This window comes from Myotis brandtii, unplaced genomic scaffold (assembly GCF_000412655.1).
Source record: "Myotis brandtii unplaced genomic scaffold, ASM41265v1 scaffold686, whole genome shotgun sequence".
In the NCBI taxonomy this organism is placed as follows: domain Eukaryota; kingdom Metazoa; phylum Chordata; class Mammalia; order Chiroptera; family Vespertilionidae; genus Myotis; species Myotis brandtii.
In genome coordinates, this window is record NW_005370683.1 from 1,092,763 (window position 1) to 1,109,484 (window position 16,722).

Consider the following 16,722-nt stretch of genomic DNA (forward strand, 5'->3'; position numbering starts at 1 on the left):
GTCCTAGTTTCTGACACCTATATGCACTTGGCTACATTTTTAAAGGCTTCATATTGTTTCCAAAATGTTTCTTTAGTGCCTGTATTTTCTTCCAGTATTAAATTTTTTTTTATTAATTGATTTTAGAGATAGGAATGGGGGAAGGGGAGAGAGACAGAGAGGGAGAGAAACATGGATTTGTTGTTCCACTTATTTATGTATTCATCGGTTGATTCTTGTATGTGCCCTGATCAGGGACTGAAGCCACAACCGTGGTGTATTAGGACAATGCTCCAACTGAGCACCCGGCCAGGGCGAATCTTCCAGTATTTTTGAAGCACTTCTTTATGAAGAATATAAATGTAAATACTTCAAAATTACTTTATATGTTTAAACTTATTGAAGTATTATATCATATATATAGCAATTTGTAAAATTTTAGAAAAATGCCATGGAATAATGTGACCATCACTGCCTATAAACTGAGAAGTTTTACAGTATGAATCTTGATAAATAATTCCTACTCTCCTTATAATGTGTTTATACTATAAATATTCTTTAACTTACATAATTTTTCACAGACAATGTAGGTGAAATTTATTTCTGTTGTCAACATTTCCTAAATGTTGAATTAATCAATTTTTGTGTGTGTTTAGGCACTTTTATGTGTCATAACTGAATTATAGATCAATTTTACTTTACCATTCAGAAATCTCAAAACTCATACTAGTATCAACAAAAAAACACATGTATTCTTTCTGTAGATTTTTCTTTTATGTCACATGACCAAATACTTTTGCATGCCTGGAAAAGGCTGAACTGCTACTCACACTGGCAATTTTTATAAATGCCTCCAGATTAGATTGACGGACATTTAACAGATTTTTAGAGCAAATTTCATGGAGACGAACTGTTTCTTTCTATTAAAGTAATTTTAGAAATTGAGGAAGAGAAAAAAATCACCCTTGACGGACATTTAACAGATTTGTAGAGCAAATTTCATGGAGATGAACTGTATACTTTCTATTAAATAGTAATTTTAGAAATTGAGGAAGAGAAAAAAATCACCCCCTCTAAGCAGTTTATACTTAATTTTGTTTACTGGCTATGGAATAGGAAGAAAATAATGCCCAAGAAGAGGAAAATTTTGTACTCCCAACATGACAAATTTTTTTTGGTTACTCCTCACCCAAGGATATTTTTTCCATTGATTTTGAGAGAGAGAGTGGAAGGGAGGAGGAGAGAGAGAGGAACATCGATATGACAGAGACACACATCAATTGGCTGCCTCCCGCATGCACCCCAACCAAGGCCGGGGATCGAACTGAGGTACTTGCCCTTGACCGGAATTGAACCCAGGATCCTTCAGTCTCTGGCCCAAAGCTCTATCCACTGAGCAAAAATGGTTAGAGCCCAGTACAGCAATTTTAACTACATACATCCTTTTAAAAACAATCTATTTGCATTTTGAATTCCCATATAAAAGTAAGTCCATGCCCTAGCCGGTTTTGCTCAGTGGATAGAGCATCGGCGACTGAAGGGTCCTGGGTTCGCTTCCAGTCAAGGGCACATGCCCAGGTTGCAGGCTTGATCTCCAGTAGGGGGCGTGCAGGAGGCAGCCAATCAATGATTCTCTCTCATCATTGATGTTTCTATCTCTCCCTCTCCCTTGCTCTCTGAAATCAATAAAAATATATATTTAAAAAAATTTTAAAATGTCCATGTAATGTGCTTTATGTGGACAAAACCTCAATTTTTACTATATTTGTGCCACTAAAAGGTAGTGGAAATTTTCTAAATTTCCCCATGACAAGTCCCATTAATTTTAATTGAAGCTTTCCCTTCCCAGTTTATCCTTGGCTGATAAAACAGTTTAGAGATTTCAGCCAAATGTAACATTTCCCAGGGGGAATATGAAAATAAGTTATAAGTATTCAAGTAAGTAAGCCACCTGTCTGGAGATTTATTTATTTGACCAGAATAGCTTTCCAAAATTCAAATAATCCATGTGCAGAACAGATGTAGCTCTTTAATAAATACAACTGCTATTTCACTTTCTATTAACATGCATCACAAATGGATAGAGCAATTCTCAAGAGTCCAAGTATATAAATGTTCAATAATGCATGTTTCCTTATAAATCTTGAGTCATAAATAAACAACAAACCATATTCTTAAATTTGAACACTCTAAGTAATTGTGTGTACTAACAGCAGACTAGGAGCACTACCTTCTCAGCTAGGTGTCCAAAATATAACAACTCGTACATAAAAACAATTGACAACACCATTCAGAAATGTGAACCTTGCTCAGAAGCTCACTCTAGTAAGGCTGAAAACAGACCTTAAAATAGCTGCTCCCTTGAACAACCATCCTGGGTTTCTATTATGACAGTACTACAGCATGATCTTCCTGGTTACCATCAAATGCAATTTCTGTACTAACTGGGAGGCTCAGAGATGAATTAGACAAGATCCTTGCCCTCAAGAAACTTACACCGCAGATGGCATAGTAGACAATCTTAAGAGCCATAAAGCATGAATTACTGAGCTTACAGTTAAAAACAGGAGAGAGATTCTAGCTAAAATAGACTGTCTATGAATATATTTATTAGTTCCATGATTCATTTCAGGTTACAATGATTAATTTTCATAAATGTTATTTCTGGTGTTTCCTACTAATAACAATGCTTTAACCTTTAATGAGAAATATATCATTTGATATATCTGGAGACCAAATTAATTTACCTTCAAATACCTTTTCATTGTACACTTTCCACTTACCGAAGTCAAAACTCCCACCTTCCTACAGACCTCTCTTAAAGCTTTCTGGCCTTATTGTTGGATGGAGAATGAAATCTACTTCTAGAAAAACTCATGTTGTCTTTATCTACCCTTAACTCTACCACTGCCATCTCCTATAATACATTAACATGATTCCCCAAAACAAAATTTTTTAATCATAAAGGGAAAACATGAAAACAACATATATTTAAGTTAATGATGGGATTTCATTCATTCTGACAGCTGTAGTAACAGTGGGGGGTTGAAAGCATTGGAATAAGGAAGGTTGGCATGAGCTAATATTTGACAGTTACTAGATTCAAGCTCTCTATGAATTAATCTGTACCACTATCGAAGGGATTTATAGCATTAATCCCATTTGGCAGATTAGAAAACAAAGGCTCTGAGAGGCTGAGTAACTTTCCAAAGATCAAAGGGCTAGTGAGTGCCAAGGTCAATGCTTCTCCGCTCATTTCGAAGTCCAAAAAAAGTCCTTAATCTTTCCACATATCAAGCTGTTTTATTTCTGATAGACCTTGAACAAGCAACTGAGCCGAAGAGAACTGCATTCACAATTGCAGAGATTATTCTTTGTCAGTCTTCACTTTCTTTAGAAGAAAAAGCAGTGGGCTAAGCCTCTCTACAAAGAAGTATCGCTTTTTCTATTCTCATTACATTAAAGAATGGATATGAAGTAATGTGGCTGATTTTTGAAGAAACAAACATCAAAACTTAGAAACCTGCTTCCTTCAGTCACCTTGGGAAAGACTATAAAATTACTTCGGTGATAATGTTACAGCTCAAGTATTTCTGAAAATCTTGTAGAACCATGTTCAGAACGAGTGGCATACTCTGAATATCCTCAATGGTCACACATCTTCATCCTTTGCAAAAGAATTTGGTTTTGAGTGAAGGCACTGAGAGGCAGACTTATTGAGAAGATGGCTTATTTAGTTGAGTAAAAAGGAATTTGAGATAAAAAGAAGAGATACCTATAAATTAATGAGCTATGCCAAGTTATCACTCATCCTTTGCCTTCCTTAAATGCCCACCCACTTCCTATGTAAATTATTATTTTTCATAAACACATGTTTCTTTTCTTCAGAGGTCTTATTACTACTACTGAGTATTTAAGGTGTGTTTTTTGTTAAATGTTATTAACTGTCAATTAATTATTATTAGTTGTCTCCCCTATTACACTGTAAGCTCTATGAGTTCAGTAAGCATGGGGTTTTGTCACCATAGTATATCTGGCATCTAGAAAGAACTGATACAAGTAAGAATGCAGTAAGTTATTGTTGACCGAGTCAATGAAACACAGTGTTTTCTGATTCAAGAACTGACTCTCAAGACAATTCTACTAGAACTTTTCTGAGCAACCAATGGCAGTATCACTAAAATATAGTCCATCTCCCCCCAATGAGAGAATAGATACATTCTTTTGGTTGGTTAAGAAACTTTCAGAGCACAGTCCCTCTTTAATAAACTTTTTACAAAGTATGATAACAGAGCAAAAATAAATGTAATCTTTTATAAACAAGGGGTTGAAGAAAGAGAAAGAATATTGCAATAATTTTTATTTAACTTTTGTTTCTACCTAATTTAAATGTAAACTTTTGGTACTGAAACTAGGATTCAACATACTATACAATATACATGGAGGAAGTAAATTATCGAAGGTAATTACCACTAATTATGAAGATTCAATGCAGAAATTCTGTATTATTAACACTGTTACATCCCATTATTTTTAAGTGATTTAATCAAAACTATTTCTTTAATACTGTTTCATAAAAGATAGCCAATAATGTTTTTTTAAATATGTTTTTATTGATTTCAGAGAGGAAGGGAGAGGGAGAGAGAGAAAGAAACATCAATGATGAGAGAGAATCATTGATTGGCTGCTTCCTGCACGCCCTCTACTGGGCATTGAGCCCGCAACCCAGGCATGTGCCCTTGACAGGAATCAAACTCGGGACCCTTCAGTCCTCAGGCTGATGCTCTATCCACTGAGCCAAACCAGCTAGGGCACCAATAGTTTCTTATAGCTATTTTTTAAGTGGCTAATATTTTTCATGACTAAAAATTGGTAATGAGAGATGCTTGTCAACATCTTTATGGCTTTGTAAGTAGCAAAACAAACAGCCCTTAGACAAAAAGCTTTTCACATGCTCACTAACTGCCAGAAATTTGCTGTCACATATCTTTACAAAAGATGGAAGGAGCAATCTATATAGTCGGTCACTGGGGAAATCAAAAAAGGAACAGTCTGACAATTTTTCAGCTCCTCAAAAAGCGAGAACATCAAAACTAGAATACCAAATCCACCAACTTGCTTCTCTGTCCTACAGTTAGGTTACTTACCTGTTTGGGGGAGGCCTATATGTAAACAATATTTACAGTAATAATATATGGTTAATATTGATAATCTATGAAGTTCTAAAAAATGAAAACGGGGAAACAATTTCAAAAACCAGTCTAGAGGAAACCACAGCTCTCGTGGTCTCATTTCTCTTCCAAGTGTGGAATTGTGCGTATTGTTCATCCTGTTGTTTGTTTCTTGGTGTCAGATGGTTTGATAGAATTCCCGGAATTTCTCTGTACTCCTGCTCCTCACATCTGCTCATTTCCTTTCTCTAAAATTACCAGGTTAGCCATCACTTGCATTCTGTGAGGCATATTAAAGTTGCTTAGTTAATAAAAATGAAATAAAAGCAACCTGACCAACAAAAAAAAAATAAACAAATCCCTATATCTTTTATGTTCCTGGTAATAGGTGGTTCTTTACCTCTTTTAATACCGCCATATCATAGTCCTACCAAAAAGTCATGATGTGAAAAAGACAGTAAATCTTTTTCAAAATACACACATTTTTTTTTCTGTTGATTCTGATCATGCCTGTTAGCTAAATTTCCATCCACCCCACCTCCAGTGAGAATTACTGATTCAGCTGAATACCCAATAAATGAAGTATACTATATAAGAAAAGAGAAACATGCAAATTAACCGTCCCTCCACCACACCCACCAACCAATCAGGAGAGAGTATGCAAATTAAACCAACTAAGATGGCCACGGAGCTGGAGCCAGCAGGAGGCTTGGGTTGCCCCTGGCGACAGAGGAAGCCAAGCTTCCCGCCTGCCCTGGCCGGTCCTCGGCTCTGCTCAAGGCTACAAAGTTTCAATTATAGAAGATAAATAAATCCCAGATACCTGCTTCCAGCCGGCTATGGGCTCCACTCAAGGCTACAAAGTTTCAATTATAGAAGATAAATAAATCCCAGATACCTGCTTCCAGCCGGCTATGGGCTCCACTCAAGGCTACAAAGTTTCAATTATAGAAGATAAATAAATCCCAGATACCTGCTTCCAGCCGGCTATGGGCTCCACTCAAGGCTACAAAGTTTCAATTATAGAAGATAAATAAATCCCAGATACCTGCTTCCAGCCGGCTATGGGCTCCACTCAAGGCTACAAAGTTTCAATTATAGAAGATAAATAAATCCCAGATACCTGCTTCCAGCCGGCTATGGGCTCCACTCAAGGCTACAAAGTTTCAATTATAGAAGATAAATAAATCCCAGATACCTGCTTCCAGCCGGCTATGGGCTCCACTCAAGGCTACAAAGTTTCAATTATAGAAGATAAATAAATCCCAGATACCTGCTTCCAGCCGGCTATGGGCTCCACTCAAGGCTACAAAGTTTCAATTATAGAAGATAAATAAATCCCAGATACCTGCTTCCAGCCGGCTATGGGCTCCACTCAAGGCTACAAAGTTTCAATTATAGAAGATAAATAAATCCCAGATACCTGCTTCCAGCCGGCTATGGGCTCCACTCAAGGCTACAAAGTTTCAATTATAGAAGATAAATAAATCCCAGATACCTGCTTCCAGCCGGCTATGGGCTCCACTCAAGGCTACAAAGTTTCAATTATAGAAGATAAATAAATCCCAGATACCTGCTTCCAGCCGGCTATGGGCTCCACTCAAGGCTACAAAGTTTCAATTATAGAAGATAAATAAATCCCAGATACCTGCTTCCAGCCGGCTATGGGCTCCACTCAAGGCTGTTCCAGACTCAAGAAGGCACAGGCCAGGCTGAGGGACTCCCCCGAGTGCACAAATTTTTGTGCACCGGGTCTCTAGTGTTTAATATAATGAACCACTACAGAGCTTATCAAACTATTTGTGATGAACCAATTGTTTTCAATTTCCATTTTTGCAGGCTCATATTTTGTTAAATACAATACATTAATTACTAAAAAAAAAAATAAAATTAAAAAGAGACATACAAATACAAGCAGAGTCAAATAAAATTACTCTGACCACTGCTATAGAAGTTTCTAAATGTTTATTCTCAATTTCTGTATTTAGCACACAGCAGATCAAAAGGGGGAGGGGCATTTACAGACAGGCAGTCTGTGAGCCACACATTGGGGGATACCGATAAAGCCAACCAATTAATTTCAAAGAGCGCCAGACTCAGGGGTATCTATGGTGCTTGCCAATAGGCTATAGATCTGAGTTTGCATAAATAAGGTTTATTTCCTCCAGGCCATTTATCTTGCTTAAAGCTGCCACTACGCCTGGATTATGACTATGCTGATGAGGCTACACAAAGACATGTATTTCTTAGAACAAAAGGGTAACTGTAATTGAGAGCAAGACTGAAATACCTAGAGAGGATAAAATATTAAGCTTTGACCAGTAAACTATAAATTTAACAACCTGATTTCCTCCTTCAGCTGCTTTTAAACTATAACCATTTTGTTTTAAGAAAAAATGGCCTTCCCTATAAAGCACTAAGTAGAACCCAGCTGCTCACACCCACAAGGAAAGCAGAAACCTACAGCTTCACACCATGGCCGAACTGACATAACGAAATATAAAAATACCAAATAAGATGCAGTCCGTGCCTTAGGGATCCTAATCTAGAAAGACAGGTATAGGAATGACAAAATAATTAAATAAATGCTATGATTGAGACACCGTGGTCTCAAATATAATTTATAACATCAAATTCATAACTCCCGAACCAAAATCTATCCTTGAGAATGTTCCATGTGCACTGGAGAAGATGTATAATCTGTTGGTCTGGGATATAAGGCTCTGTAAATCTCAATATCATACTCAATGGTGAAAAAAATGAAAGCTTTTCCTCTAAAATCAGGATTAAGACAAGAATGCCCTCTCTCACCACTCTTATTCAACATAGTTCTTGAAGTCCTAGCCAGAGCAATCAAGCAAGAGAAAGAAATGAAAAGTATCTACATTGGGGAGGAAGAAGTTAAAATGTCACTTTCTGCAGTTGACATGATTCTGTACATAGAAAACCCCAAAGACTCCAACAAAAATATTATTAGAAACAATAAATAAATACAGTAAACTTGAAAGATACAAAAATCCACTGCTTTCCTACATACTAACAATGAAACCTCAGAAATATAAATTAAAAAAAAAACACAATTCCTTTTGCAATTGCAACCAAAAGAATGAAATATTTAGGGAAAAAATTAACAAAGGATGTGAAGAACTTATACACTGAAATTACAAAGCATTATTAAAACAGATTGAAAAAGACAACAAAATGGAAAAAAATATCCCATGTTCATGGATTGGAAGAATCAACATAAGTAAAATGGCCATATTACCCAAAGCAATATACATATTTAATGCAATCGCCATCAAAACCCCAATGTCATTTTTTAAAGAAATAGAACAAAAACTCATCAGATTTGTATGGAACCACAAAAGACTCCGAATAGCCAAAGCAATCCTGAGAAAAATAAAGAACGAAGTTGGAGGTATCACACTGACTTCAAATTATACTACAGAGCTATGGTAATCAAAACATCATGGTATTGGCAAAAACAACAACAACAAAACAAACAAACAAAAAACAGGCACAGAGACCACTGAGACAAAATTGAGAGCCCAGAATTAAAACCACATGTATAGGGGCAAATAATTTTTGCCAAAAACACACAATGGAGAAAAGAAAGTCTCTTCAATAAATTGTGCTGGGAAAATGTGAAAGCCACATGCAAAAGAATGAAACTGGATTACAATTTGTCCACATGTACAAAAATTAATTAAAAATTGATCAAAGATCTAAATATAAGACCTGAAACAAGAAACTACATAGAAGAAAACATAGGTACTAAATTTATGGACCTTGGTCTTAGAGGACAAATTGTCTTAAAATAACACTTTTCAGTGTTTCCCCTTGAGGTAGCCCTAATGACAGACCAGTGAAGTCACAGTCACTACATAATCTGCTCTTCCAACCTTACCTCCTGAACTCCAGGTTGTTCTGTTTGGCCATATGTGAACAGATATCTGCATGGCTCGCTCATCTCACTTACTTTGGCCTTTTGAACACATGCCATCATTCTGACCTTCCTGGACCAACCTATAAAAAAGTGCAACCTCTTTGCCCCCATCTTCTACCATTCTTTATCTGCTCATTAACTTTTATCACCACTTGTCATTCATATGTTTGGTCACCTCTATAAAGTGGAAAGAAACTCCGTGAAGGCTTCCTTTTGTTCACTGCTAAATCTTCAGTGCTCAGAACTGTGCCTGGTCTGCAGCAGCCATTCAAAAATATTTTCTGAATGAATGAATAATCAAAGATGGATGACTTCCTCTGGCTGGTTATGGGGACTGTCAGATAGATTTATACAAAACAGATGACACTAAAATTAGGTCTTGAAAAAAAAACTCAAGCTTGTCTAACATGGAAAGGGCTAAAAATATCATTGCCATATGCACACATTTTCCAAAAAATCTTGAAGAATAAGAATACATTTAAGGAAGACTATAAGCTTTCTAGCCTAGAGAATCTCCAGGGAAGAAGTTAATTCCCATGATCCAGAAAAGGATCAGGGTATGAATTAACAATCAGAAAACTACCGCAGTTCTCATGAAATTTTACAGATGAGAAGTTACTGTAAAATACATTAAGCTCCTCAGTAATGTAAACATACTCCTAGTAATCTGTTTTATTGTTGCTTCAACTTTTTTTCTGCTGCAAGATTTCAATTTAATTCTCTTACAGTTTTTCCTACATGATGGGACTATAGCTCTTAAAAGGAAACCAAGGAGAAGAAAATAGTATTCCATATCTAGGACTACAGAATACATCTATTCTGCTGACACGTATGGGTCATGAATTCTTGAATCATATTTCCCAAATATAACCTCTTTTTACTATCTGAAATTGTCTTACACATATTTATTTTCTTGCTTACTTCCTATCTTCTTCCCCTAAGAAACTGAATTCCTTCTAACAGAGCAGGTACTTATCTAACTTTCCCATCATATCCCTGGGGTCTGATAAATGCCAAGCACACAGAGCACCCAATAAATGCTTAATGAATGAATAAAATTCAAGTAATAAATAAATATTTTACATAGGGAGTTAAGACTTTAACTTCCAGCACCTGCTCTAAGAATACATTTTCCGCCCGGCCAGCATGGCTCAGTGGTTGAACATCGACCTATGAACCAGGAGGTCATGGTTAGATTCCCAGTCAGGGCATATACCCAGGTTGCAGAATTGATCACCTGTAGGGGGAGTGTAGGAGGCAGCCAATCGATGATTCTCTCTCATCCTTGATATTTCTTTATCTCTCTCCCTCTAACTTCCTCTCTGAAATCAAGAAAAAATTTTTTTTTTAAAGAATGCACTTTCCCCTAAGAATTCTTCTCCTAAACAACATCAAAAGCACAAGTGGAATTGGTCCACTTGCCTTTCTGACTTTACCATATTCTGGGAATGGTATCTCAGCACATACGAGAGGCACAAAGTCTGGAAGTAGTTGCTCTACTGATACACTGTAAGAGAAACAATGCATAGAAAGCAAAGAGATTCCTCCAACCCTGGTTCTAGGTCTAGCACCAGGTGGCCCAGCTTCACAAAAGTGACTAATGGCGACGATGCTTGGGAAACGTACATGTTATACCATCCACACTTAATTTATTCATTATATGATCATAGTTTAAAAAATTTAGGCACTGAGAACTGTCTCTAAGAATTTTAGTAAAACCCAACGTATCAAAGCTTCTCAAATTTCCAATCTCTCTCTCTCTCTCTCTCTCTCTCTCTCTCCCCCTCCTTCCCTCCCTCCCTCTGTCGTGCACACGCACATGCACACACACACACAAGCATTCAAATTAGTCTCAATTTTATTACATTTACAAACCTAGGCATCAAGGCCCACGTCTTCTCTATTTTGTCAGCACTGCAGCTTCCCTCCCTCCCTGCACTGCACCTTCTGTTGCTCACCCTTAAAATTCATTCATTTGTTTATGCATTCATTTGGCTATACATTTCATAAACAGCAATTCGCTTCATGCAAAAGACGTACTCTGTGTTGAAAACACTGTGAAATAATGTTTCATTGGCTAATGAAGGAACTCCAGACACTGCAGGTAAGAGTGCCTTCTGGACTGGTCCAGTCAGTGGCTGGGTGGATGGGCCTTTGTCCTCTCCTCTGGTTCAGGTCCCCTCAGGCAATGACAGCTCCCTTACAGGCTTTGTGAACTTCAGGCCCACCCCCCTCCCTCACCTCCACACCCACACACCAGAAAGTTCTGAACCAGGTCACAGATACTGTCACTGCTAAGGCTGAAGACCAGACAAGCCAGAAACATTGGAAGCTCAGTGATGGTCACTGTTTTGGATACAACTCTGATCTGTGCCACAATGGTTGCTTCTCTCTGCTTTTACAATCAGCTTCAGGGTACTAGTGGATGCACCTTACTCAGACTTTAAGCATAAGGAGAAAAAGAATGCCTAGAGAATGTCTGGGCTTACCGAATCTGCATAAAGGGCTGGCGGCTTTTAATCTTTCCATGAGAAACGAAAAGAAACCAACAACCATCTACTATCACCACTTCATATGGAAAGTAATAAAAAAGCAGTAGGACTATGATGTTAGTATAAGGACCAGTACTTTCAAAGAAAGAACATTAGGCAACCTTATACTCACATGTGAAAAAATAACAGCACGGTGAGTGGAACATTTTTTTATTGTCCTGAATTGATGCCATGCATAGGACCCAAAGCTGTGGTGCACGGAGGGGCAATTACGTAGCCTATGTTCTAAAGGGAGTGCCCATGTGAGACGGGAATGATGCTCCTCACATCCTAAGCCAACAGATAAGGGGTCAAGAAAATCACCCATAAAGATAAAGATAGGCAGTGCCTGCGTGAAAGGGAGAGACCAACACCCCACTGGACACATGAGGCATCCTTGCTGACTGACCTGCCTCCTGTGTCTACTTGAGTAGGAAGGAAAGAGAACTGGAGAGTAATGGCGGGAATGGGCGTGGAGGACGGAAGAGCCGGAACAACTGACATTGGGCAGGGCAGCAACGGCACATTGAGCTCATCTGAGATGAAGGACAACGCTTTCATTCAGATATGAAACGGAAGTTTAAGTCCAAAAGACATGGAAAAATTGGGGAATGGAATTTGAGAATTCTGTGTACCTATGAGGAAGAGCAGCTCTGCAAGCTTCACTGTTGGGCTCAGTGAGTAGAGAAAAGCAAAACATTTTCATGTTTGAACCCCATGAACTTAAAGACCATATGATGAACTAGATGTAAAATATTTAGTTTTCTAAGCTGGCTGCAAGTCAAGGAAAACTTCTCAATGGGTCAGCACAGGCCCACCGAGGGCTTGTAGTCCAAGCCTTCATCTGACACCGGAGAAAAATGGTTCTCAGCTCACACTCAGACCCGCATGATTATGGTATGTTTCCTACCTTATTCTTTTTTCAATCTGGATGTTCCATGAATGACACCAGTTTCCCCATGAATGATACCAGTTTCTCCTGATACGTACTAGCCTCATTAGCAAACTCAATACTGGACAAGAGAATAAGCAGATTAATACTTTTATAGAGGTGGTAGGGAGAAAGATGTAACAGACTTGCTAATTTGCACCACTCCACCTTTCACTGGTCATAGCCACTTTTTTAACTCACACTTCATCTTTCTTTATGTTTTCTTCATACTCTCGTTTGCCACTTGCCCCATCACTCCGTGATTTCCTTTCCGTTCCCTTTCCTAGAGCCAACTACAGCAAATGGCAGAGTGACAGCTAAGAAAGAAAGCGGTATCACTTCAGATTCTTGTCATCAAAAAGCCAATATTTTCTAATAGATATGCTTTAGAATTATTAACAGGTAAAGGATATATTTTACGTTCTGGACCACCAAAATCAAGTGACATGGTTAAATGAATAAAAATATAAAATAATAGTTTCTATTTTAAACATGCTAAAACTAACATCAGGTTTCTATCAATTGGGGCCAGGTTGTTATGTTTCTTTGCTTAAATGTAATAACATCTATCATTTATTTAGCTCACAAAGCATTTTTTCAATTCACCAATGTAAAGGCTTAAAATTCATACATGAGTGTACAAAGTTACATACAACATACATTTATGTGTAATATATGTATGGTACATTGCCCTCCTTTCCTTTAAGGAAAAAAATTGAAAATGCATCTTATTTTACAATTATGAACAAGTATTTAGGTATCTATGAGGAATGACCTTATAATAATAAAGATCTTAATTCTCAAATATAAAACAGGATTTCATCTTCTTATCCCAGTAACCACTATTTCAAGATGTAATAGCAATGCCTATTAAAAAAATATTACTACTGAAGAAAATTTCCAATAATTTGGCTTTGATGTTTTATCATCACCAGTCAATTTTTCATGCTCATCTTTAATGGGTATTCTCTTTAGAAGCTAATGCACATAAAAGGCAAGCTTTCAGTAGAAACTGTGAAGAGAAATATAGTCTGGGTACCATTTCTCAGATGCTGTTTGAGAAATGCAGATCAGGTCCCTGGTGGTTTTCCCTCTGCATCCTCCACATGTGAGTCAGTTGCTAGGAAACGTGAAGACAGGGATTCAGTATGAAGTCTGAGGAACAATGAGCTAGCTTAATATTTAGTGGAATACTAACACATCATCTTCATGAACTGCTGTCTACCTTAGGAAGCTGAAGATTACAGGGGATGTTTTTTAAGAGATACAGATTTTGGGTCTTATCCTTTAACTACTATAAACAGATTCTGTATTCACTGAAATAAGAAGCAACAGCTATAGACACCTTCAAATCTTTTTTTTAAGCAGGAAGTTGCACACATCCTGCTATCCAGACTTACAGATGATGAGAACTAATCTTTTCACTGCTTCAAGCTGTATTTTGATATCACTGCATATATATGCATACACACACATATACACACGCACACACAGGAAAGGAAAGGGAAAAACCCAAACATATCACCACTCCACAATATTATCAGAAGAGCAAAGGGAGGGACTAGAAACAACTTAAGGGCACACGCACACATAAACACTCTCTCTCACACACACATCAAATATATTTCTCATTCCTTAGGGCTTAGTCTACCTGGGCCCAAGAAACAGAAAAATAACTCTGGATGGGGACTTCAAAAATGTGGAATCCATGAAGTCACTGTGTGACTCTAAAAAAAGTATCCTAACTTTTCTGGAATCTTTCTTAGCAAATTAAGAGAGTACTGCTAATCTCAACAGATTTTGGGGAGGATGGGATGAGATGATGCATATATGAGCATTTTGAAATTATATATAGCACTATACATAGGAAGATGTAAAGTTGATTCCAGCAAATAGGCATCTGAACAGGACTCAATATTTTAAAATCAAAATTAAGTCAACTAAAAATCAATAATTTTTTTTCAAAAGCTTCATACATAGCCCTGGCCTACACACCAAAAGGTCACCAGCTTGATTCCTACTCAGGGTACATGCCCAGGTTGGGGGATCAATCCCCTGTATGGGGCATGCAAGAGGCAGCAGTTCAATGTTTTACTCTCACATCAATGTTTCTCTCTCCTCTTTCTCCCTACATATCCCTCTCCCTCCCCCTCTCCTCTCTAAAAAAAAATCAACAAAAAGTTTTTAAAATCTTCATAAATTGTTCCATTAATATTAACATCAAAACAGTAAGTAACTTGGTGTGAATCATTAATATGGATAAGCAATGACTAAAACAAAAACAACCAGAAGAACAATTTACGTTGTGTGTGTTAAACATATTTGAAGCCTTTGCATGAATTCCTCCAGAACTTCAAAGTAGAAAAACATATAAAACTAGAAAAGATATAAGAGTAAGCTTTTAAATGGACTATTGCAAATACTGTCTGTCCTCTTTGTCTTTTCCATGCTAGAAATAACTTTGCCATCACTTTTACCTCCAAAAACATAAATTTCCAAACTGTAAAATCTGTGAACCACTACTAAATTCAATTGGAGCTGAATATACATGCAGATTATGTGGTCTTTTGGAGGTGTTTCTTACACCCTGGTGGCTTGCCAAGCACCAGGGATCTGAGAAACTCCATGTATTAGTTTGCCAAGGCTGCCACAACAAAAATCCCAGACTGGGGGGCCTACACAACAGAAACTTATTTTCTCTCAGATTTGGAGGACAGAAGTGCAAGATCAAGGTGTCAGCAGGTTTGGCTTCTCTAGAGGCCTCTCTCCTTGGCTTGCAGATGGCCGTCTTCTCGCTGTGTCCTCACATGGTCTTTCTCAGTGCATGCACATCCCTGCTGTCTCTTCCTCTTATTAGGACACCAGTCACAGTGGCTCCACCCATATGATCTAATTTAATCTTAATTACCTCTATAAAGGCCTTTCTCCAAATAAGGTCGCATTCTAATGTTCTAGGGGTTAGAACTTGAACATGAATCTTGGAGGAACACTATTTAGTCCATAGCAATCCATTTCTACTTGATCTCAGTGGATCACTAAGTTCTAGGAAATGCTGAGCGAGCGACCAGCTCCACACACAGGCTGTAAGACATTCCCCCAAACCAGACCGCTCCAGGTTCTTATCAAGAGAGAAAACAGTAAGGGAGGTCAGGGACACTCCGGAGAAATTACGTTAACATACATAAATATCAGCATGGCTGAGGAAATAAAAGGACAAACACTGGTATGTTCCGCTGTTTGCAGAAAGTTTCCTCAACCTTACTAACTTTGGCATATACTCAAGCTGGGCCTTCAACTAAAAAGAGTGCATTGCTGGGCCTGTGTGGCTCCTTTGGTTGGGAGTCGTCCTGCGCACCAAAAGGTTGGTGGTTCGATTCCTGTTCAAGGCACATGCCTGGATTGCAGGCTGGATCCCATGTAGGGGGTGTGCAGGAGGCAGCCGATCGATGTTAGGCTCTCAAAACAAGCTATTATGTGATGACTTTTCAAATCGTCTTTCAGAGGGACTTATAAAAGATCACCAAAAATAGTTCCTGAATATTTTAAAAATTGATTTGGAATAAAGAGGCAGGCGAGTAGACCACATTTTCACTCTTAGCCTGGGCTGTAATCTCATCTTTAAAAATAACACCACAGAACACTGCCTTACACAAAAGATAGTGTCTTAGATTTCTAAATTTTTTTACCATCCCCCAATTTTTCTCATTTCTCCTTCATAATGACTCTGTGAGGAAAAGAGGCAGAAAAAGAGAGAGGAAAATGACATGGAGCGGAGTTAAAGGCCATCCCCAAGGTCACAAGCTAATTACCAGGGGAGTCGGAAGGAGAATGCAGGGCTTCTGACTTCTCAGTCAGCACTCTGCATTCTTGGGGCTTAATGACACTGAGGGCACTGAAACTAGTCTTGCAAAGTTCACTTTATTTAGCACCACTGGGATGTAAAAGTCTATAAAAAATAAAATTTTTGCTGAAATTCTTCACATAATCACAAAATGAACTTAATCTGAAATAAACAGAATTCTGACCACTTCTTCAACAAATATTATATATATAAGCTATCAATCACTGTAAACGTTAGAAGCAAAATTTTGTTCAGAAATTTATTTCACGAGGCCAAATAACTGGGTAAACATAATAAAAGTTCAAAATTAGAAATTTCCATAA

General features: G+C 37.7%; 1 protein-coding gene and 1 long non-coding RNA gene across 2 annotated transcripts in view; both read right to left on the minus strand.

Moving 5' to 3' along the window:
• SLC2A13 (solute carrier family 2 (facilitated glucose transporter), member 13) overlaps positions 1-16,722 on the minus strand; it is a 265,771-nt gene that overhangs the window by 175,192 nt on the left and 73,857 nt on the right. The window lies entirely within an intron of this gene.
• Positions 2,544-16,722, minus strand: part of LOC106723972 — an 18,845-nt gene continuing 4,666 nt past the window's right edge. The window contains exons 2-3 of the long non-coding RNA XR_001359724.1: positions 11,459-11,464; positions 2,544-2,556 (exon numbers count right to left, since the gene is read on the minus strand). This is a non-coding gene — a long non-coding RNA (uncharacterized LOC106723972). The remainder of the gene's footprint in view (positions 2,557-11,458; positions 11,465-16,722) is intronic.